General features: G+C 40.0%; 1 long non-coding RNA gene across 1 annotated transcript; it reads right to left on the bottom strand.

Annotated features, from left to right (window-relative positions):
- Nucleotides 1-1,236: 1,236 nt before the first annotated feature.
- On the bottom strand, nt 1,237-19,041 carry LOC116787300. The gene is made up of 3 exons (XR_004357240.1): nt 18,827-19,041; nt 16,153-16,156; nt 1,237-1,247 (listed from the first exon to the last, which is right to left on the bottom strand). It is a non-coding gene; the product is annotated as an uncharacterized LOC116787300 (long non-coding RNA).
- Nucleotides 19,042-19,114: the final 73 nt, after the last annotated feature.

The raw sequence follows: 19,114 nt of genomic DNA, 5'->3' as shown, positions 1-19,114 counted from the left end.
AGAACACCCTCTACTCCTTGTTTTTCCACATCTGTGCTGCCTCTTCAACTCACTTTGCTGTTTGCTCTCCTTGGAATAGCAGCAAGGAAGCAATAGGGGTAAATGGTCCATGGAGGAAGAGGTGACGTGGATGAGTGATCCAGCAGGAATCACAGTATTTTTCCTGCACATGTGCAAGGTATGTATGACCCTACAAACACAAGGCTGTTAGCTCTCATCTGTATGGTACTGGATGCAGGGAAAGGAACTAACTGCTCGGAAAGAGAAGGACAGGAGGAGGAAGAGTATGTGTGTTCTTCCTACTCATATTTCCTGTACAGTAAAAAAAAGAGAACTGAAGGAATTTGGATTTGTAAGGCCTAGTGAAACACAGCTCTGACACCAAATATGTGGGAAAAGGACATTTGCCATGTGAAAGAGGAAGTCTTTAATTCTTGTCAAGGGAGAGGGGAACAAGAAATCTCAGGATTTCTCACTCCACAAGGATTAGCTTGTAACTACTTTATGCTCTCTCAGTTTATCAGATTTGTAGCGTGTTTCCAAAGCAGAGAAAGGAGATAGAAAGTTGGGTTTTGTACAAGATCAGCACTGCGAGAAATCAGGTATTTTGGTTTTATGATATACTCTAAATAAAATAATTTTTCATGTTGTTAGTATTAGTGTCACTGGAATGAAAATGCTAATTAAGTCATATTTATTAACAAAACACAGCATCCTTTGTTTATTATGGAGTTCCATGATCATATTTGGATGATCACATAATAATAAATTTAATTACTTCAAAAGAATATTAAAAGGTAGCTCTTGGGACTTGTTCCTCAAAGTAACATTGCAAATCATGATCTTCATTTTGTTTCTGCCATGAGGGCAAATGAAATAGCTTCTCTTTCATTATAATAACCTTGGATTTTCAGTTGAATTTCCTAACACCCGTTGTCTTTGGCTTGCATGAACTTGCCTAGACTGACATCCATATAATAACTTAAGTGATATAAAAACATTCATAGAGGTTTAGGGGGCTGAACCTATTAAGTCCAACAAGCAAAAAAGAAATACCTAAATTATATTTCTTTAACTTCACAGAATACAATACTTGAAAATTCACTAATTACTAATTACTGATTTCTACTTACACTCAAGGCATCATGATAGAAATTAGTATTGTTTTCAAACCAAATATCTCCAAAAGGTCTGAGGAGCTTTACCACACACACACACACACACGTGCACAGACACTGTATTTTGCTCTTTGCTGAATGAGGGGAACAGCTCTGTCTTTTTTCTATGGTTTGGGAGCAAGGGAGGCAGGTGTACAGCAGGAATCACCTTTCCAGCAGGATGCAGCAGTGGGAAGCATTTCCAGTCAGCAAAGGAGGATGGGGAGGTCTATGTTGTCTGCACAACGTGAAGGACTTAATCCTGTCTCTCCCTGAAATCAATGAGGGAGGGGAAGGCTTTTGTTTCATGTCTCATTCACAGAGACGAGGCAGGTCGGATTCTCCCACTTCCTACCCAGCCAACCAGCCAAAAATTGGAGCCCCACAGGAAGACTGGTCTGACACGTCGTGCTGCTCACAGGGGTTTGTAAAGGCAGCCCATCTGCTGCCACTGTCATGCTGGTGCTGCTACACAGAGGAGCTGCCAGAGGAGACACTTCACTCCTGGGCTGTTTATTGAGTCCTTGGGAATAAGAAGCGTGGTGTGCTCAGAGAGGCCGGAGTAGACTGTGGGAATGGGAAACCTGATGGATTTGGGGGCAGGGAGAATGCAAAGCTGCTGGATTTTCTGGGAAAGTGTGCATGAAATCAATGGGCTGTTGTGGGGGGGAGGGTGGGGGAAGAAGGAAGAATTTGTAATTCATCTATTTGTTCTCTGATAGGGAAATATAATACTGGTGGATTTGCTTTTGAGAGAAAAAAAAATACTATTTGAGAAGAAGGTTACTTGCATGACCAGAAAATGATTGAGGGAACCCCGTTTTAAAAGAACTGGATGCCTAAGCCTGAATTAATATACTAGGAACTGCTGTTGAAACAATGCAAGGAATTTCTGAAGGAAAGACAGAAGGGACCTTGGAAAAGCAAGAAGGTAGGAAAACTTATCAATTTAATGATCAAGTTCAAAGCAGATCAGAGATACTTTTACTAGTTTATTTCCTGTCTTACTCTTTTAAAAAATATTTTTCCTCAGAAATAAATATTAAAGCGGAAATACATGTAATTATGACTCTGTCAGTTCTTTGGTTTGGAAGGAAGGAGGTGAGGACTGGACTTTGTTTACCCTTGAAAAAGAAAATACATCAGAACTGAAAATTGACAAGCAGGCTTTTGCTTCACTTTTCAGATACATGAACACAGAAAACTTCTAGGCTGAGATCTCATAAATTTTCCTAGTGTTTTCCACAGTTTGCTTTTGACCTGAAGGTTCCCAATAGTGCTAAATGAAGAGGGGTAAATGACAGAAATGTGTGAATCATTTGAAATGGAAAACCTAAAATCTTTGGCCAGCTCAAATTCTGTGTCTGTTCTTCAGCAGTGTTATCACTGGTATTTAAATGATAGTGTCATTATAATGTTGCTACAGAGTGAACTGGGAGAGGATTTCCCTCATGTCAGCTGCAATTCAGCATGAAATTGGGGTTTTCATTTTACCCCTTTTCTCAGTGTTCGTACAAGTTTTACCCAAACTCTCTCTGGACAACAGAGAATTTTCCTTCGTCTTGTTTCATACCCAGATCCTCAAAAAGTTTCCTTTATAGCAAGACCTACTTTTTGTTTCCATTTATTTCTAGAAAGCCTGAACAAAGCAGTTTGTATTTTGTAGGAAGGCGTATGATAATGCATGGAGAGCAGTAGGCTTTCTAGCTTGATTTTCTATGGGAATATGATTGAAGTTAACAAGCTGTTTGATACCTGCTATTGTCCTTTCTATCCATAATCTTAAACCCTTTTCCAGTTTCAGCTAGATCTGACAGATAATCTCAGTTTTCAGAGGCACTAAACTGCAAATTTCAATAAACTGGGGGCTGGGACAAAAGATCCAAAGCAATCCTTAATGAGAGAAAGCTTGGAGTAGAAAAATATTATCGGAAACCAGGGCAGCAGGGTAATATTAGTGCTCTAGTCATGAAGCAAGGCTTGGCCAGAATTTGTAATTCAGAGGAGAGCTCAACCACAAAACCTGGGGTATCAGGCTTCAGGCATTGTGCTGATCATGGAACAATTCCTGCTCCTAGGAAAGACGAAGACTTGTGAAGGAAGTATTTCTATATAAATATGGAATTTTTCTTATTTTGCTTGAAATGAATGAAAAATTTTACTCTAAAAACTTAAAAGAATATGAAGAAAATGCTGCCCTCTTCCTAAATTTTCTCGACAACACTGGAAATCCCACACATCCATTCACTTCTTTTTTCTAAAGTCCTTCTATTCATTCATTTGCTTAGTGATCCCACACTTTTTTTCTTTTTATTTATGCATGATAAGTAAGAAGTTATTGATTCTTTTCATTAAGTCAAAATACAAATGTTGCCAGAAGGAAGTAATTTGTACCAGAGATCCCTTCCTTGTCACCATTTATAAGAAGATATTAGAGACTGAAAATGATAACTGTGGAGTACCGAAAATGGATCTAATTTTGTATGGCAAGTTTGTTGTTTCCCTGTCTTTCCATCATTGTAAATCTATGTAGAATTTCTCTTTTGGATTGGAACATCTCATCTTTTAAACTAAGAAATTGGTTTTTTTAATTATTTTTTTTTTTAATGTGAGAGTTCAAAGAAATGCCCCAATGAAAAAAAAAATATGAGGAAAACCAAGTGATAGGAACAGTCAAGGGGACAAATAGAAGGTGTGGACCAAGGCAGCAGACCTACAAAAGGGAATTTGAATGTGAGTCAACAGATTCACCCTGATCCAAAAAAGGAATCCTCATACAATCTGTATAAATGGGGAGTGCATAGAAGATACGGGAAGTAATACTTCTTTCCCAAATGGATAAAGCCCATCTGGGACAGGTAACAGTTTGAGAAATGTTTCTACCAATTGGCAAGACTCCAGAGATGAACAACAAGAGTTATTAGAGGTTCAGAAACCATGGCTTGTGAGAAAAGATGGAACTAGTTAGGTTTGTTTAGTCTAGGGAAGGGAAGAATGTGGAGAGACATGATAATAGCCACTAGGAACAGGACAAGACAGGATGTGTTTGAATTGCCTCAACAGAGTTGGGGTGGGAATTAGAAAAAAAAAAAAAGGCTTTTTAATGGCAAGATAGTGAAACGCTGGATTAGCTTGTTTGGGAATTTGTGGAGTCTTTCATTGGAGATTTAAAGAGAGATTTAGACAAACATTTGCCAGGTGAGTTATAAGACTGAAGTTTGCTTATATGTAACCCTGCCTGGGGTGGGAGAATGGACTGGATGACTCCTTAAAGTCTGTGGTAGCCTACTTTTTATCTCAATTATTTTAAAGAGAGAGTGGATTTCTTACAATTGTTTAAAATCATGATTTTTAATATTTTAAAACATTTTTTTAAACTGAACGGGGCCTAATCCTCTGTTCATCACACACAGCATTGCCATTTATGTGCACATCACTGTATTCAAACCATCCTTGTCTTGACTGATTATTATCCTACTGTTCATTATTTCAAAAATTTTGTGTCCAGAAACAAGTGACTTTAAAGGATATATTAGATTTTGAGTTCTTCCTTCATAGTAACTCTAAACTGTGCAATGTATATTTTTAAATATGTATTCATTAGTATTTTAAAAATTGAATGATTCTATTAATAACTGGCTTAGTAAGCTTTACAGTAGCTTTATAAGTCTGATACGTCTTTACTTAATATAACTACTTCTGGGATATATTCAGTTATACTTTCTAACATGAAAAGAACATAGAGTATTTGTGGTTTTACACTTTTTTTTTACTGTGAAAAATAGACAAAGATAAAGGGGAGCTAATTGGACATTGACTGAAATATCCCTTCCCTTTAATCAGTTTTAAATGTAATGACTTCTAATTCTACTGCTTTCCCTCTGCTTCTGAATTATAGGTCAAAATAAACAAAACTGCATGATTTGCAATCCTTATTCCAGTCCTTCCTGGTACCCCTTCTCACTCACCTCTCTAAAATTCATGGACTTGCTATTTCCAGTCAGTCTTGCAGGTGTCCTTTTGTCTCCCTGAGTGGCAAAATTGGCTGTTGACTGGATATATTTCAAACAAGTGCATGTCACGTACACTGAGAGGAGAGACAGCTGAGAAAAGCATCTTTGGAGCAGCAGAATGACAGAGGGCTTTAGTTTGGGTTTTTTGGACCATTTAAGAAACAAAAAATTACATACAAGACAGGTTACAAGGCATTTTCTGTTGTCTTAAATGTGACAGCAACTACCAGCAGAGATGGAAAAGCCTTGCAAGGTCCTTTCAGGAGGATGATACATTACAGTCTACTTCAAACACTGCATTTCAGCCATCAGAAATTGAAGTGAAACTTGAAGAATACAACTTAATAGTAGGAATGTTTTAAATAATATTCTGAGGAGAAATAGAATCAAGTGTAGCAGTGAAATATAGCACCACCTTTGTCCAGCAGGGCATCGCTGGAAAAGAGAAACAAACAATTGAAAAAAAAAATCCATACAATTGGGTCTGCCAAAATGGGAAACTTAAAGCTAAATATAGGTTTTAAAAGGTCTTAAATTGTTCCATTTGAATTGAGATGAAAGGGAGTAGTTAAATGTTTTGGAGAAGCATGTGGGCGACAAGATTACAATGAGCTACAAACCCAGTATCTGTATCAGGTTGGTTTGCTGCAGTGTCTAATAGAGTAAAAGGTGTCACTTTTCCAGATGCACATTTTAAAGGTTTGCTTCCCTGCAAAATCATCTCTGTCAGCTCAGAAACAGAACTATTATTTAGTGAAAAATGTGAGGGATGGTTGTTCCTATCCTTTATCTGTTGTTTAAAAGTTTGTCTGGGTGCAAATTTTTTTTTTTTAATCTAACTTTTAGTGCATTGGATAAAGTTTGTCCTGCTTTACACTCACAAATACAGAGTTTGTGGTTTCTCTGGTTCTCTTGTGAGTAACTGCTAAATATTGTTGTTGTGGAAATAATTCAGGAGGTTTGGAAGTGACAATTTCAACAAAGACTGTTTGTTTTGATTGCCATATTTTTTAAATTATATAAATAATATAGAGTCTATTAATGAGACAATAGGTTGATTTTCTCCAGCACACAGGTAGATAAACACATCCTGTGATGGGTGGATCATGGTTTGGGCACAAAGGGTAACAGTGACTGGGGTGACATCAGACGAGGGACCTGTCACTAGTGGGATTTCATAGGTCTCCATCTTGTGCCCTGTGCTCTTCTACATGAATGACTTGGAGGCAGGACTGGAAGGGACACTGAGCAAGTCTGCAGATGACACAGAACTGGGAGGAGCTGTTGACTCCCTCGAAGGCAGGGAGGTCCTAAAGAGAGACCTGGACTGGGCAATCACCAACCGTGTGAAGTTCAACAAGGGAAAGTGCTGGATTCTGCCCCTGGGATGGGACAAACCCCAGGTGTACAGACAGACTGGGGAATAAGATGCTGGAAAGCAGTGCTGGGAAAGGGCCCTGGGGGTCCTGGTCGGTGGCCAGTTGGACACGAGTCAGCAGTGCCCCGGCAGCCAGGAGGGCCAACCCTGTCCTGGGGGGGAATCAGGGACACCATCACCAGCTGGGCCAGGGAGGGGATTGTCCCACTCTGCTCCAGCCTGGGGTGGCCTCACCTGGAGTCTGGGGGCAGTTTTGGACACCACAGTATAGGAAAGACATTAAGCCATTAGAGGGTGTCCAAAGGAGGCTGCAAAGATGGTGAAGGGCCTTGATTTGAAGCTGCACGAGGAGCAGCTGAGGGCACTTGGTGTGTTCAGCTGGAGAAGAGACTGAGGGGAGACCTCAGAGCATCTGCAGCTTCCTCTGGAAGGCAAACAGAGGGACAGGCACAGATCTCTTCTCTCTGGTGACCAGTGACAGGAGCGAAGGGAATGGCCTGAAGCTGTGCCAGGGGAGATTCAGGTTGACTGTTAGGAAAAGATTCTTCCCCCAGAGGGTGGTTGGGCACTGAACAGGCTCCCCAGGGCAGTGGTCACGGCCCCAAACCTGACAGAGCTCAAGGAGTGTTTGGACAACATTCTCAGGCACATGGTGGGATTGTTGGAATGTCTGTGCAGGGCCAGGAGTTGGACTCAATGTGGGTCCCTTCCAACTCTGATTCTGTGATTCTACCATTTTGTAGCCCAGAGGCCACAGCATTCATCCAAGCATCCAAAGGAGACAAAGCAGAGGACAGAACCTTGGTCTCCTTCACTGGCACGGTTGTGCTGCGTGTCCCTCAATATGTATTGCCATCTTAGGGCTGGGCTTTCTCATTTCTCCTAAGAAAGAAAGATTTTGTTCCAGTGAAATTTTTATTCCAGTATGTTTCTGGGTTTTTTTCCCCCTAAAACAGCAGGACAAAACAAATGCTGAAGCCCCTAAGATGTTAATAAAAATGGAAACTTTTGTCTTCCAGTCAGCTCTAGCTGGTACTTGTTACCAGTTCTGGGGAAGATGCTCACAGAACTTCAGAAAATTACCAGCAGAGAATAACTTTACATAGAAAATATATCCATTTATATGGCATCTGTGCATATGTGGGTATAACTTGAAGACTTATGTCATGTACAGTTCACTAAAAGCCATTTTCCACACTGGAAACAATGATGACCCAAAGTATTGGCTTGTGCTAACCAGTGTCAATGTTGTGTTGTCTTGGGGTTCTGCTCAGCTTTGAAAAGAAATTTCATTGCCACGGTATGAAAAAAAAAAAAAAAAGGAAAGTAAACCAGCATATTTTCACCATTCTCTATCAGTTTTCTAAATGGAATTGCAAAGTGACATCTAAGTCGTGATTTATTTGCACAAATTAAGAGCAGGCCCATTATGCCAGCCCCGTAAGACTCTGGGTGTTTGCAACAGCCAATTACTGTGGAAACTGCTTAAACAAATAAATGTTTGGATAAGGATCTGGAACAAATGCCTCCATTTTTTAAAAAATTCTTGCAAAATATCATTAGACCAAGCAATTCCATCCACTTCATCTGTTTGTTGCTACATCTATTTCCTTCTCTGGAATTCTTGACTGCAGATCTACAGAGGAATAAATGAAAAACTGCTGTTCTCCCACTTAACCTATAGCAAGCAGCCTCTGAAAAATACTCTTCTCATGTGTTACATTCCAACCATATTTAGTTGTTTTTATCAGAGCTGTGTGGTAGGAAATGATCTACAGGGGTTTTGTAAGACTGAAATATGAGGATATTCAAGTCCTACTTTGAATCCACGATAATCCTGCACATGAACTTGTCCCATTGAAATCAAGTTCATAAAAGCATACCTGTACACACCCTTCCTGAAGTCAAGTGTAAATGTCTCTGGTACTGGAATCCTGCTTGCTGCGGCAAATCCTGCTTTTTCAGGGAAAACCATAGCATGACAAGTACCCAATGCCTTGCCATTCTGTTCTATTCCCTTTAATCTCTCCAAACCATGAGAATGGAACAGAAAAATACATGGGTGGCACATAAATTAAAATCATGTATTTTAATACAGGGATACACGCAGGTATAATTTTATACAAATGGAAAGGGAAACTCTGAATTATTAGACTGATTATTCCAGAAGTTTTAAAGCCAACACTTGCTTTATGTAGATTCAAATAAAGGAAGAGATATATTTGGTTTATTAACATGTGACATTGAAGCCCACATGCAAGGTGTTATGAGACTAAGTTACTAATTCTCTTTACTAATTCTCTTTACTAATAAATATTTTTATTAGCTTTATCTAGATTTCCTGTAATATTTTTACACTTACTCATACAAATTTATTTTATCCCACTTACAGTTACAGCTTTTAACAGACTTCCCAAGCAACAAGATTCCCAGTCAATGTGCTGTTTATCCAGTTATCTATGTTCATGTTTCCCACTGCTTCTAGGACTGATTATGGAGAATAATGCTGGATAATTAACATCCTTCTGTTTTTCAAAGATATACTTCTGTTAGGAAGAATAAAAATGTATTTTTTTATATAATAGTATCCTAACACTTGAAATATGAAAGTTCATGGAAGGAGGTTGTTTTATTAAAAAGTACAAAATGGCAGAATGTCTCTTTCTCAAATATAAAAATTATAGAAATGTATACAAGCCATCACAAATTAGAACTATAGAATATAAACCAAGGTAATTCATGCTAATTAGTAGTTCTGATAGCAAAAAATCTTTCAGCTTATTTATTTTGTTTATTTATGGAGTAGCTGTATCTGCTAAAGGCTTGTGATGTGAGAGAAAAGCAGTCCAGCAGTCCTTCCCACAGAAATAGTTTCAAAGGACATTCCAGAATTTGGAACTGTAAAAAGATAAAAATTAAATGAAAAAATATTACCAGAAATATTAGCATGACAAAATTCCAACAAATAAATATCCCACATTTAGACTTGGAGTGGACAAAACACAAGACAGAACAGAGAGTCCAGACATGAGAGAGATCTTATGAAGCATGAAATTAGAAAAGGACAGGAATTAAAGGTGTGGGAGGTGGGATTTCTCTTTATTGCCCTTTTCTGGGCTCTGTATTTTTAGCTTGATTTAGAATTATTTTTTTAAAAAATGGTTTAAAGTTTGAGGTAATGAGTGTGGAGGGAGAAATATTGAGGAGACACCCAAAAATGGTACCTGGGTCTGGAAATAAGAAAGGTTAAGGTAAAGGAAGTCCCAAAAAAGTACTTAATCAAAGTGCAGGTTTGAGCTCAGGCATTGAGGATGGAGAAAGAAAGACGCAGAGCAATTTGCATTGGACAGTCCCAGATCATACCTTGCATGTTCATCAAACCCTAAAAATTAGAATTGAGACAAAATGATTCTGCTTTATCTCCCATTTAGGTACTATGAATAGGAGGAGACTGTTTATGTTTAAGCCTTTTGGCATCAAGCCACAAATTAAATATAATTAATAAATGTAATTAATAAATATAATTTATAAAAATAATTTATTAAAATAAATTAAATACACCTCTTCATCCATTTTAAATCCAGGTGACTTTAAGTACCACAAGGATATATATGGTCTTCAATCCATGTCACAAAGTAGGTGAGCAGTACAATCAGGAATAGACCCCAGATTTGCTGGCAGGACCACACAGAATTAAATCCAGGACCGATGGCTGAAACATCAGGCCCCAAAGAAGGAAATAAGAAGATCAAATATACTTTTCTAAACACTTTGCGAAATAAAATGATGGGTTTTGTCCCAGTACTCCAATCCCATAAGCACCTTTTTGTTTTCAGTGCTTGATGATATTTGGTTTCAGTTTGTGGTTTTGCTATTGCTCTTTTAAATGAAGTAAAGAAATACATACTAAATAAAAAGGGGAATGCAGCTGACCTCTAATATTTCATGAAAGAGCTTGTTATGTTTACCCCATTTAAATGAAAATCAACTTTGACTGGAGCAAAACAAAGACTAGAAGGAATAAGGCAGTTGGATAATACAGAGTTTTCCTAACAGGAAGCTCTTTTCAAGGTAGGTCTAGATTATGGGGTCAAGTATTTAAGCAGACACTTGGCAGAGATCTAAATTTACTGGAAACTGAGTGTTTCACAGCTAAGGCAAGTGCCCTGAGTTGGTTTTGTTCTTCTCCTTCCATATTTTCTCGTGCACATCTTGACTACTGTCTCAAAATATCTACTTATTACCAACCTACTTACACAGTTAATGATTCTTCTCTCAGTTACCCAAAGGGAATTTGTGATAGTGTATATACCAGCTCTGAAGATACAAGGAAAAGCCAAAAAATAATGGAAGTTGAAAAATGCAGCACTCTGGAGTGTGTAGACTTGGGATTTTGCTACCATTTCTAAAAAGGAGCCCCAAGTAAAACACCAGCCTATGTGTAGGTTTTGAATGTACCAGAGCAAGATTTTGTTTGGATCAAAGGAACTATTTTCCAGTTTCCATTCACGACTCACCTTTGCCTGGCACTTCACCATAGAATCATGGAATCATAAAATCCTAGAATGGTTTGGGTTGGAAGGGAACTTAGAGATCCTCTCATTCCAACCACCCTGCCATGGGCATGAACACCTTCCACTATCCCAGGTTGCTCAGAGCCCCATCCAACCTGGCCCTGAACACTTCCAGGGATGGGGCAGCCACAGCTTCTCTGGGCAACCTGTGCCACGGCCTCACCACTCTCACAGGGAAGAATTTCTTCCCAATATCCAATCTAAACCTCCTCTCTGTCAGTTTGAAGCCAGTGCCTCTTGTCCTGTCACTCCAGGCCCTTGGAAATAGTCTCTCTCCATCTTCCTTGTGGGCTCCCTTCAGGTCCTGGAAGGCCACAATTACTTGACCCCAAAGCCTTCTCTTCTCCAGGTTGAACAATCCCAACTCTCTCAGCCTTTCCTCACAGCGGAGCTGCTCCATCCCTCTGATCACCTTGGTGCCTCCTCCAGACTCACTCTAACATTTCCATGTCCTTCCTGGGCTGGGGACCCAGAGCTGGAGGCAGCACTGCAGGGGTGTCTCCCCAGAGCACATTAGAGACTGTACATTACATAAAACCCAAAGGCCTACCAAAGAAAGAAAGAAATAGATCAACCCAGAGTGCTTCATCTGCCCTCACAAACCTTCTACAGATGGGTCAGTCTCAAGGTAGAATTTTAGGCAGCTCCCATGATAGTTGGAACAGGGGTCATGGTTCACTCAACATAAAGCTTAATGACATGACTCAGCTTAAACTGCTTAACTGAGCAGCCAGCACAGGAAAGCTCCAAATCAGGTGAATTTTATGATCTTTTTATGAACAGTGTGGAAAGAAAAATATCCAAAAGACCTGCTGTGTGAGCTTGGAATTCCAAACTGCTCAAGTAGCTTTGGTGCTGCTGGTTCAGCTGACTGGTAGGACATGGGATAGCAATGGCTTTCATTACTAAGGTCAAAGCAATGACAAGTCTCCCCAGTTCCCTGTGGCAAGATTCCAGACAACAAACATAATGGAGAGAAATAATGCTGTCTTTCTGTGTGATACTGTTGTGGGAGGACTCTTCAAGTTTTTGTGCCACGAGATGTCCTACTTAGTGCTGTCACCAAGACATTGAAGTGCTTGAAACAAAGAGCCTCAGAATTTTAATTCTAATTCAAGTCCTCAGACTTTCACAATAACTTTGATCCTGTAGGATCCACACAGTCTTTACAAGCAGAGCAAGACCATGCTTGGAAAGAAGTGTGAAAATCTGGAGGGTTTTATTGCTTATAATTGTCCATTAAACACACTGTGTTTTGCTTTGTTGTGGGTTTTTTGTTTGTTTTTTGTTTGTTTGTTTGTTTTTGTTTTGTTTTATGGGGGTTTTTTTGTTGTTGTTCTTTTTTCTTTTTTTTTAATCATCTATTTACCAGCAAATTCTCTATTAATAACTGTGTCTAAGGTTGGTGATATCTCTTTTTTTTTTAATATTTAAGTTCCCTGATTGGACAATGAAAACTTTTAAAAGCAGGAAAAGGAATAAATTTCCAAAGAGCTATATCAATATCCACCTGACATATATTTGAATAATTACAAGTTTGTTTCTTTTCTTTTCTCTAAGAATAGGTAATTGTTCCTACAATGGTTGATCAAAATATAATTTTTAAAACATCCTACAGTATTTGCCCAGCTATAGGTACAAACATAATCTTCAGCTGATGGTTACCTGCCACTGAGTAACTCTTCTGATTGTCCCTGAAATTAATACCCAGTAATTTACAGCAATATAGTACTCATAATATTGAAAATGAAAAGGCATTTGAAAACTAAGGTGGCTCCCAATCTGCCTGACATATCTGTAATATTTCCCAGGTTTGCATTTTGGAAACCAAATGTTTACACACAGTAGTATAATTGCATTGTATATATGCATTTATAAATGTGCAATATTTGTGTGACAAAACCCTCCGGGCCACAAATTAAAATGCTGATCAGTCTTAGATTTTCCCCATTTATACTTTCTACTCTTACAATCTCATTGCTGCTTTTATTTCATACTTTAGGTACCACATTGCAGGCTTTCCTGTCTGTAGTTGGAAAGGGTTTAGGCACCACTTATTGGATTTCAGATTGATTCACACTATCACTTTCAGTAGAATTTAACTGCAAATGTCTTTGACCCATTAGTTTTCAATAGTACTTTTGCAGGAATTGTGCAGCTGGGGGAATATGTCTGTGTCCAGTTAGGAATTCCACTTGGGTTAGGGAAGATTGTTTTAGGTGTTGCTATTACTGTGATTTAAATCATTCATTGAGCAACATGAGATTGGCAGGTCTCAAACTCCTGGGTCTGGAATGGTGTACCATGAACATCCAGCTCTGGTGGTGTGACAGGGGGTAATGCCATCAGTTATTCAAACTGTTGCTGTCCATCCTTGCCCACTCCTCCACAGAAGGAACTGGAGATGGCAAACTATTGCAGTGTGTGGAGAAAAAGGACATTGCAATAGACATTAAAATGTCATATGTTCTTCAGCTGCAAGTACTGAGTGCCAGGAAATGCTGCAGAGTGAACACGAAAGGGAACTTCGCCTTTTATCTTGAAGGTACTGAGCAAAATCGACAGGTTGTTGAGTTACCAGAATTTCAGAGGAGAGTAGAAATGTTCCTAAAGTTTTACTCTATCCCCATACATAACACTCATTAGTGATTCTAGGAATAGAGTGGTACATGTGTGTGAAGGTATGTGGATATTATTCTCCATTTTCCCCATCCCTGGAAGTGTTCAAGGCCAGGTTGGGTGGAGTTCTGAGCAACCTGGAATAGTGGAAGGTGTCCCTGCCCATGGTAGGGGGTTGGAAGTAGTTGATCTTTTGGGTCCCTTCCAACACAGGCCATTCTGTGATTCTATGATTTAATAAATCCTTGTCTTCATTATTTCATCAGGGACACAATCCTTAAACACAGTAACTAGAAAAAAAATCTTGGTTTGCCTGGTTCCCTCCTGTTCCACAGGAATTCCTGAGTAACAAATCCGGTAGAACCAAAATGCAGGGATTTTTCAGTAAACCACCCATCACAACTTGCTTCACAGTCCCATGGAATGTGTACTACAGCTTCTACCCACAGTTTTTGCACCTTTCTGCCAAATCACTTTAGACTGCACGTACACATGACAGGGAAAGGTAGCTGTGGCAGAATCTTTGTCCTACACAAACTTGTCCCTGGATCCTAGCTCAGTGCCAGTGCTAGGAGAATCAGCAAAGTTTGCCAAGTTTCTTTGTAACTCCCAGATACCAAATCAAGCAAGATTGCTGATGAGTGACTTGCAAAATCCTAATCTGGTCTCTGACAGTAACACCCTGTGTGGCTTTCAGCAAGTCTCAACGCCTTCCTGCTTCTGCCTTCCCATGGCTAAAATGTTTACTTGTCTGTTACACCAGGTTTTTAGGGAGACTTCATTATTCAGCACATCACAGAAAACAGTGCTTTCCCTTCTGGTGCAAGTGAGTTGGAATAAATCAAATCATCAAAAGCGAGAGCGTTTGAACACAAATGATTATTTGTTGCCTCATTGCAAAAACTACTCACTTTAACTTCCTTTGAGATAACCTGAGCTACTCAAGGTCCTAGTCCTCCTGTCTAAATTCATGTTATAATTTTATAATTAGTCCTTTATAGACTAAGGAACCGTACTGAATTAATAATTTCTAGTAGGTTTATCAAATGCAGCTAAACTGAAGAAAATCTTAAACGCTTGTCATCCTTAGGCATTTTTAGAAATCTTGGAGGATGAATCATAGAACTGTAGAATCATTAAGGTTGGAAGAGACCTCCAAGATCGAGTACAAGCTTTGGCTGGACACCTCCTTGTCACCCAGCCCAGAGCACTGAGTGCCACATTCAGTCATTCCTTGAACACCTCCAGGGGTGGAGACTCCATCACCTCCCTGGGTAGCCTCTTCCAATGCCTGACCACCCTTTCAGCAAATAAATTCCTCTTGATGCCCAACCTGAACCTCCCCTGGTGCAGCTTGAGGCCATTTCCTCTCATCCTGTCACCAGTTACCCAGGAGCAGAGCCCGACCCCCACCTGGCCTGAACCTCCTGTCAGAGAGTTGTAGAGAGTGAGAAGGTCTCCCCTGAGAAAGGACTTTCTGTCTAGGATCATTTTAGGTCTTCTAACCTATCAAACACTGGATAAGAAAATCAATGCAATGCAAGAAAGAGAAAAAAATTTTTGACAGAAGCACAATACAAGAACGACTTCCTGAGCACGGGTTAATCATTTAAAAGTAATAGCTCCACTTGGAAGAAAAATAAGATAATAATTGAGGGTATCATCTGGGCTGTAAAACCCGCCTCACAGTTGTCACAAGTGATAGGCTTTTAGTTTAGTGTGGATGAAAGAACATTCATCACCAAGAACTGCTTCTCACAGAACACTCTGCTGCCTTCAACCAGCACAGGCCAAACCCCCAAAGTATGAAGATCAAAGATACCCCCAGATCCTTAATTCCTGCAATAACAGAATTTGTGAGATGAAACTTCCCAGGTGCAGCATGAGAATAGGGTTCATATTTATGCACAAGAAAAGTTTAATTATGTAACCTATCCCTTACAACAGACACACTGCCCTAGGAATGAAAGCTCTGCTGGTGGGCTACATCAGGTTTGCACACCAGAAAGCTCCAAGAACTGGAATGGACAAGGCAGATGTTGATCACATATGCAAAGGGCAACATCTGAAATTCTGAAACCAGTAAAAATGACCTTGAAAAAATCGCAAAATCATGATGCAGCAAACAGAAATGCTAAGGGATACATAGGCAATAAACTGTTAAACTGGAGCTCTGAGCACCCTGGCCCAGTGGAAGGTGTCCTTACCCACAGCAGGGGGATTGGAACTAGATGATCCCTAATTTTCCTTCCAACCCAGGCCATTCTATGAGTCTATGATTCTCTGAATATGCAGGGTCATAATTTAGGAATTTATATGGCCAGACACCGAGATCTTTTTGTCTCTATGCTGTCATTACAGCTTCAGGAGCAACTGCAGAATATGAAGACTATTCAGAACAAAACTGACACCAGGCTTGGAGGACTCCTTTAGAGAGCTGAAAGTGTGATATTAATGTGACAAGGGCATCTCACAAAGAAAGAGAATTATTCCTTCTTTCCAAGAATAGCCTAGAAACACATTTCTCCTCTAACTAAGATGGAAAAGGCAAAGTTAGGCGTTAGTAAAAAGGCTGCTATAAATATGTTGCAGAATGATTCAAATTTAGTAGTAGAATGGCTAAGGCTTAGTAGGAGAGTAGGCCTAGAGAGCAGCACTCCAAAGTAGTAGGTTAGCAGCCTTGTTCGTGAGAATGGAATGTACTGAAGAGGTAGGAACAATAATCAAAAGATTTAGCCAAGCATGTATATAACGATTTGTTACCTTAGATACAGTAAGGGTCTGCTGAACAGTTTCTATGGGGTTTCTATGGAGTAGGACAACTTAAACAGATTTATGATTAAAAGTAGATGATTACCAATTGTTATCAGTATGAAATATGAGTTTGTGCTTGTAACTAAGTGTAACTGCTTACAAGTAAGAACTGCACGTAGACATGTTTGTGTAAAGGTATAAAAACTGAACTGAAAATGAGGGTCTTCGGAATCCTGACTTGGGACACTAGTCCTCAGGTTCCCGGGGCCCCGAATAAAGCACCCATAAACCGGCACTCTGTTGGTTTGTGTTTTCGTTACGGGCAACAGTTTTCTGGCGACAACCAGATGGGATTCCGGGGGTAGCTGGGGCGGCTCACGGGCTGATCCACTCCATGCCGGCAACCAGGTGATTTCTGGGGAGACATCGACCCGTGCCCGACCCCGCGCCTGCCGGACAACCATCCAGGTAAGCCCGGAGGTGCTTTATTCTTTAGGTTTGTTGGTTGGGAGCCTGCCCATAAGACGGGACCGTGAGTTTACCCGCTGGGTTGGGCAAAGGTTTTATTGGGAAGCCTAGGCGCTGGTCGTAAGACGGGGCGAAAGCCGCGCTGAACCAGCACTTGTCACTCATAGCGAGACTTGACAAGTTGGTATAGGAAGGTATTGGTTTATACTGTTCGTATCGAACTGTTTACTATTTGTATTGTACTGTTTGCTGTTCGTATTGTACTGTTTATTGTGTGATTGTACAGTGTGTGTGACTATGATGCCTTTTAAAACCTTTAGGGCACTATCTTGTGCAGAAAATGATATCCCTAGCGATTCTCCGCTTGGTTGCTTGTTAAAACATTGGAAGGAAGGAAATTTCGGACAAGAGTTAAGTAAGAGACAATTGATTGATTATTGTAATAATGTATGGCCTCAATATGAGACAGAAGGAATGCAGTGGCCTAGGAATGGTACATTAACTTCGGAAATTATAACCCCCTTGATGCAATATTTACGAGAGAATGAGATGTGGGATGAAATACCGTATTTAGATTTGTTTTATTATTTGGAACGTAAGACTGAATGGCAAAAGGAATGTGGTATGTTGGTGTTAAAAGAATTAGATGATAAATGTATAGGATGTCAAGAACCAGAGGAAGATGTGTTTTTGTTAGTCTCCCCCAGCATAACTCCAAGTGCGCCCCCGGGAGATAGTTTCTCTTCACGTGGGAGGGCACGATCACCCACCATGCCCCCGTTAGAATCGTCCTCGGATAAGGAAGTAACGAGAGGGCGAGAATGTGGTTTTGATAGAACTCCGCTAGCAGAACGGACTCGGAGGGGGCGAAAAGAAAGGGGAAGGAGTAGAGAAAAGAGACGGGGAGGGGGAAGGGAGACAGACGTTTCGCCCTCACCCCCTAGATTGATGGCCCCTTTGCGGGAAGCAGTTGGAGCGAAGGGGGGAACAGTAAATGATTTCGTGCTGCAGGAAGATCCCGAGTGGGATCGGAATGTGTCTGGAGATTATAAAAGGTTAAGAATTTACCAGGAATTATTAGTAGAGGGAGAGTTGACAGAATTTAGAATAGATACTGGAGCTAGTTTCTCGGCAATGAATAAATTGATGGGACCATTAAGTGATTCAACTGCATGGGTGGTAGGAGTTTCAGGACAAATAGAGGAAAAGACGTTTATTTTTGTACATGCCCAACAGTCCTGAATGTTTACTAGGAAGAGATCTGCTCTCAGCCTTGCAAGCTAAAATTATATTTGAAAAAGGAAGGGTCAAGATAGAAATTCCGGAAGAGAACTTAGTAAAAATTTTTGTTGTAAAAGAGGTAGAAAAGGAAGAGATACCGCAGGAAATAGAACAGGCTGTAGTGCCTTGGGTATGGGAAACAGGGGTCCCTGGAAAATCCAAAGCTGCTACTCCAGTTAGAATAGAATTAAAAGAAGGAGCACAACCTGTTAGAGTGCGACAATACCCAATTAGTTTAGAAGCTAGGAAAGGAATAGCCCCAATGATCTCACAGTTTCTAGTTTTAGGAATATTAAAAGAATGTGAGTCAGAGTTTAATACTCCCATTTTTCCAGTAAGAAAGCCTAATGGTAAGTATAGGTTAGTACAAGACTTGAGAGCAGTAAACCTCATTACAAAAGATATCCACCCAGTAGTAGCAAATCCCTATACTTTGTTAACATCTGTTTCTGAGAGATTTTAGTGGTTTACAGTGATTGACTTGAAAGATGCCTTCTTCTGCATACCACTGGCACCAGAAAGTTGGAAGATTTTTGCCTTTGAGTGGGAAAACCCAGAGACTGGACGAAAGCGACAGCTTACTTGGACTCGATTACCACAAGGATTCAAATGTTCACCTACAATATTCGGTAATCAGTTAGCAAAAGAACTTGAAGAATGGAAGACTACTCAGGTAAAGGAATCTCCTTTTTCATATATAATACTTCAGTATGTTGATGACATCTTCCTGGGAGCTACAGAACAGGGACTCTGTCGTCAGTTAACCATTGAACTGTTAAACATGCTGGGGCAAGCAGGCTACCGGGTTTCAAAAGAAAAGGCCCAACTAGTAAAACAGAAAGTTATTTATCTGGGATGTGAAATTTCACA

Source organism: Chiroxiphia lanceolata, chromosome 5 (genome assembly GCF_009829145.1).
Source record: "Chiroxiphia lanceolata isolate bChiLan1 chromosome 5, bChiLan1.pri, whole genome shotgun sequence".
Classification (NCBI taxonomy): Eukaryota; Metazoa; Chordata; class Aves; order Passeriformes; family Pipridae; genus Chiroxiphia; species Chiroxiphia lanceolata.
Note: the sequence above shows the minus strand (reverse complement) of the source record. Positions and strands in the feature narration are given on the sequence as shown.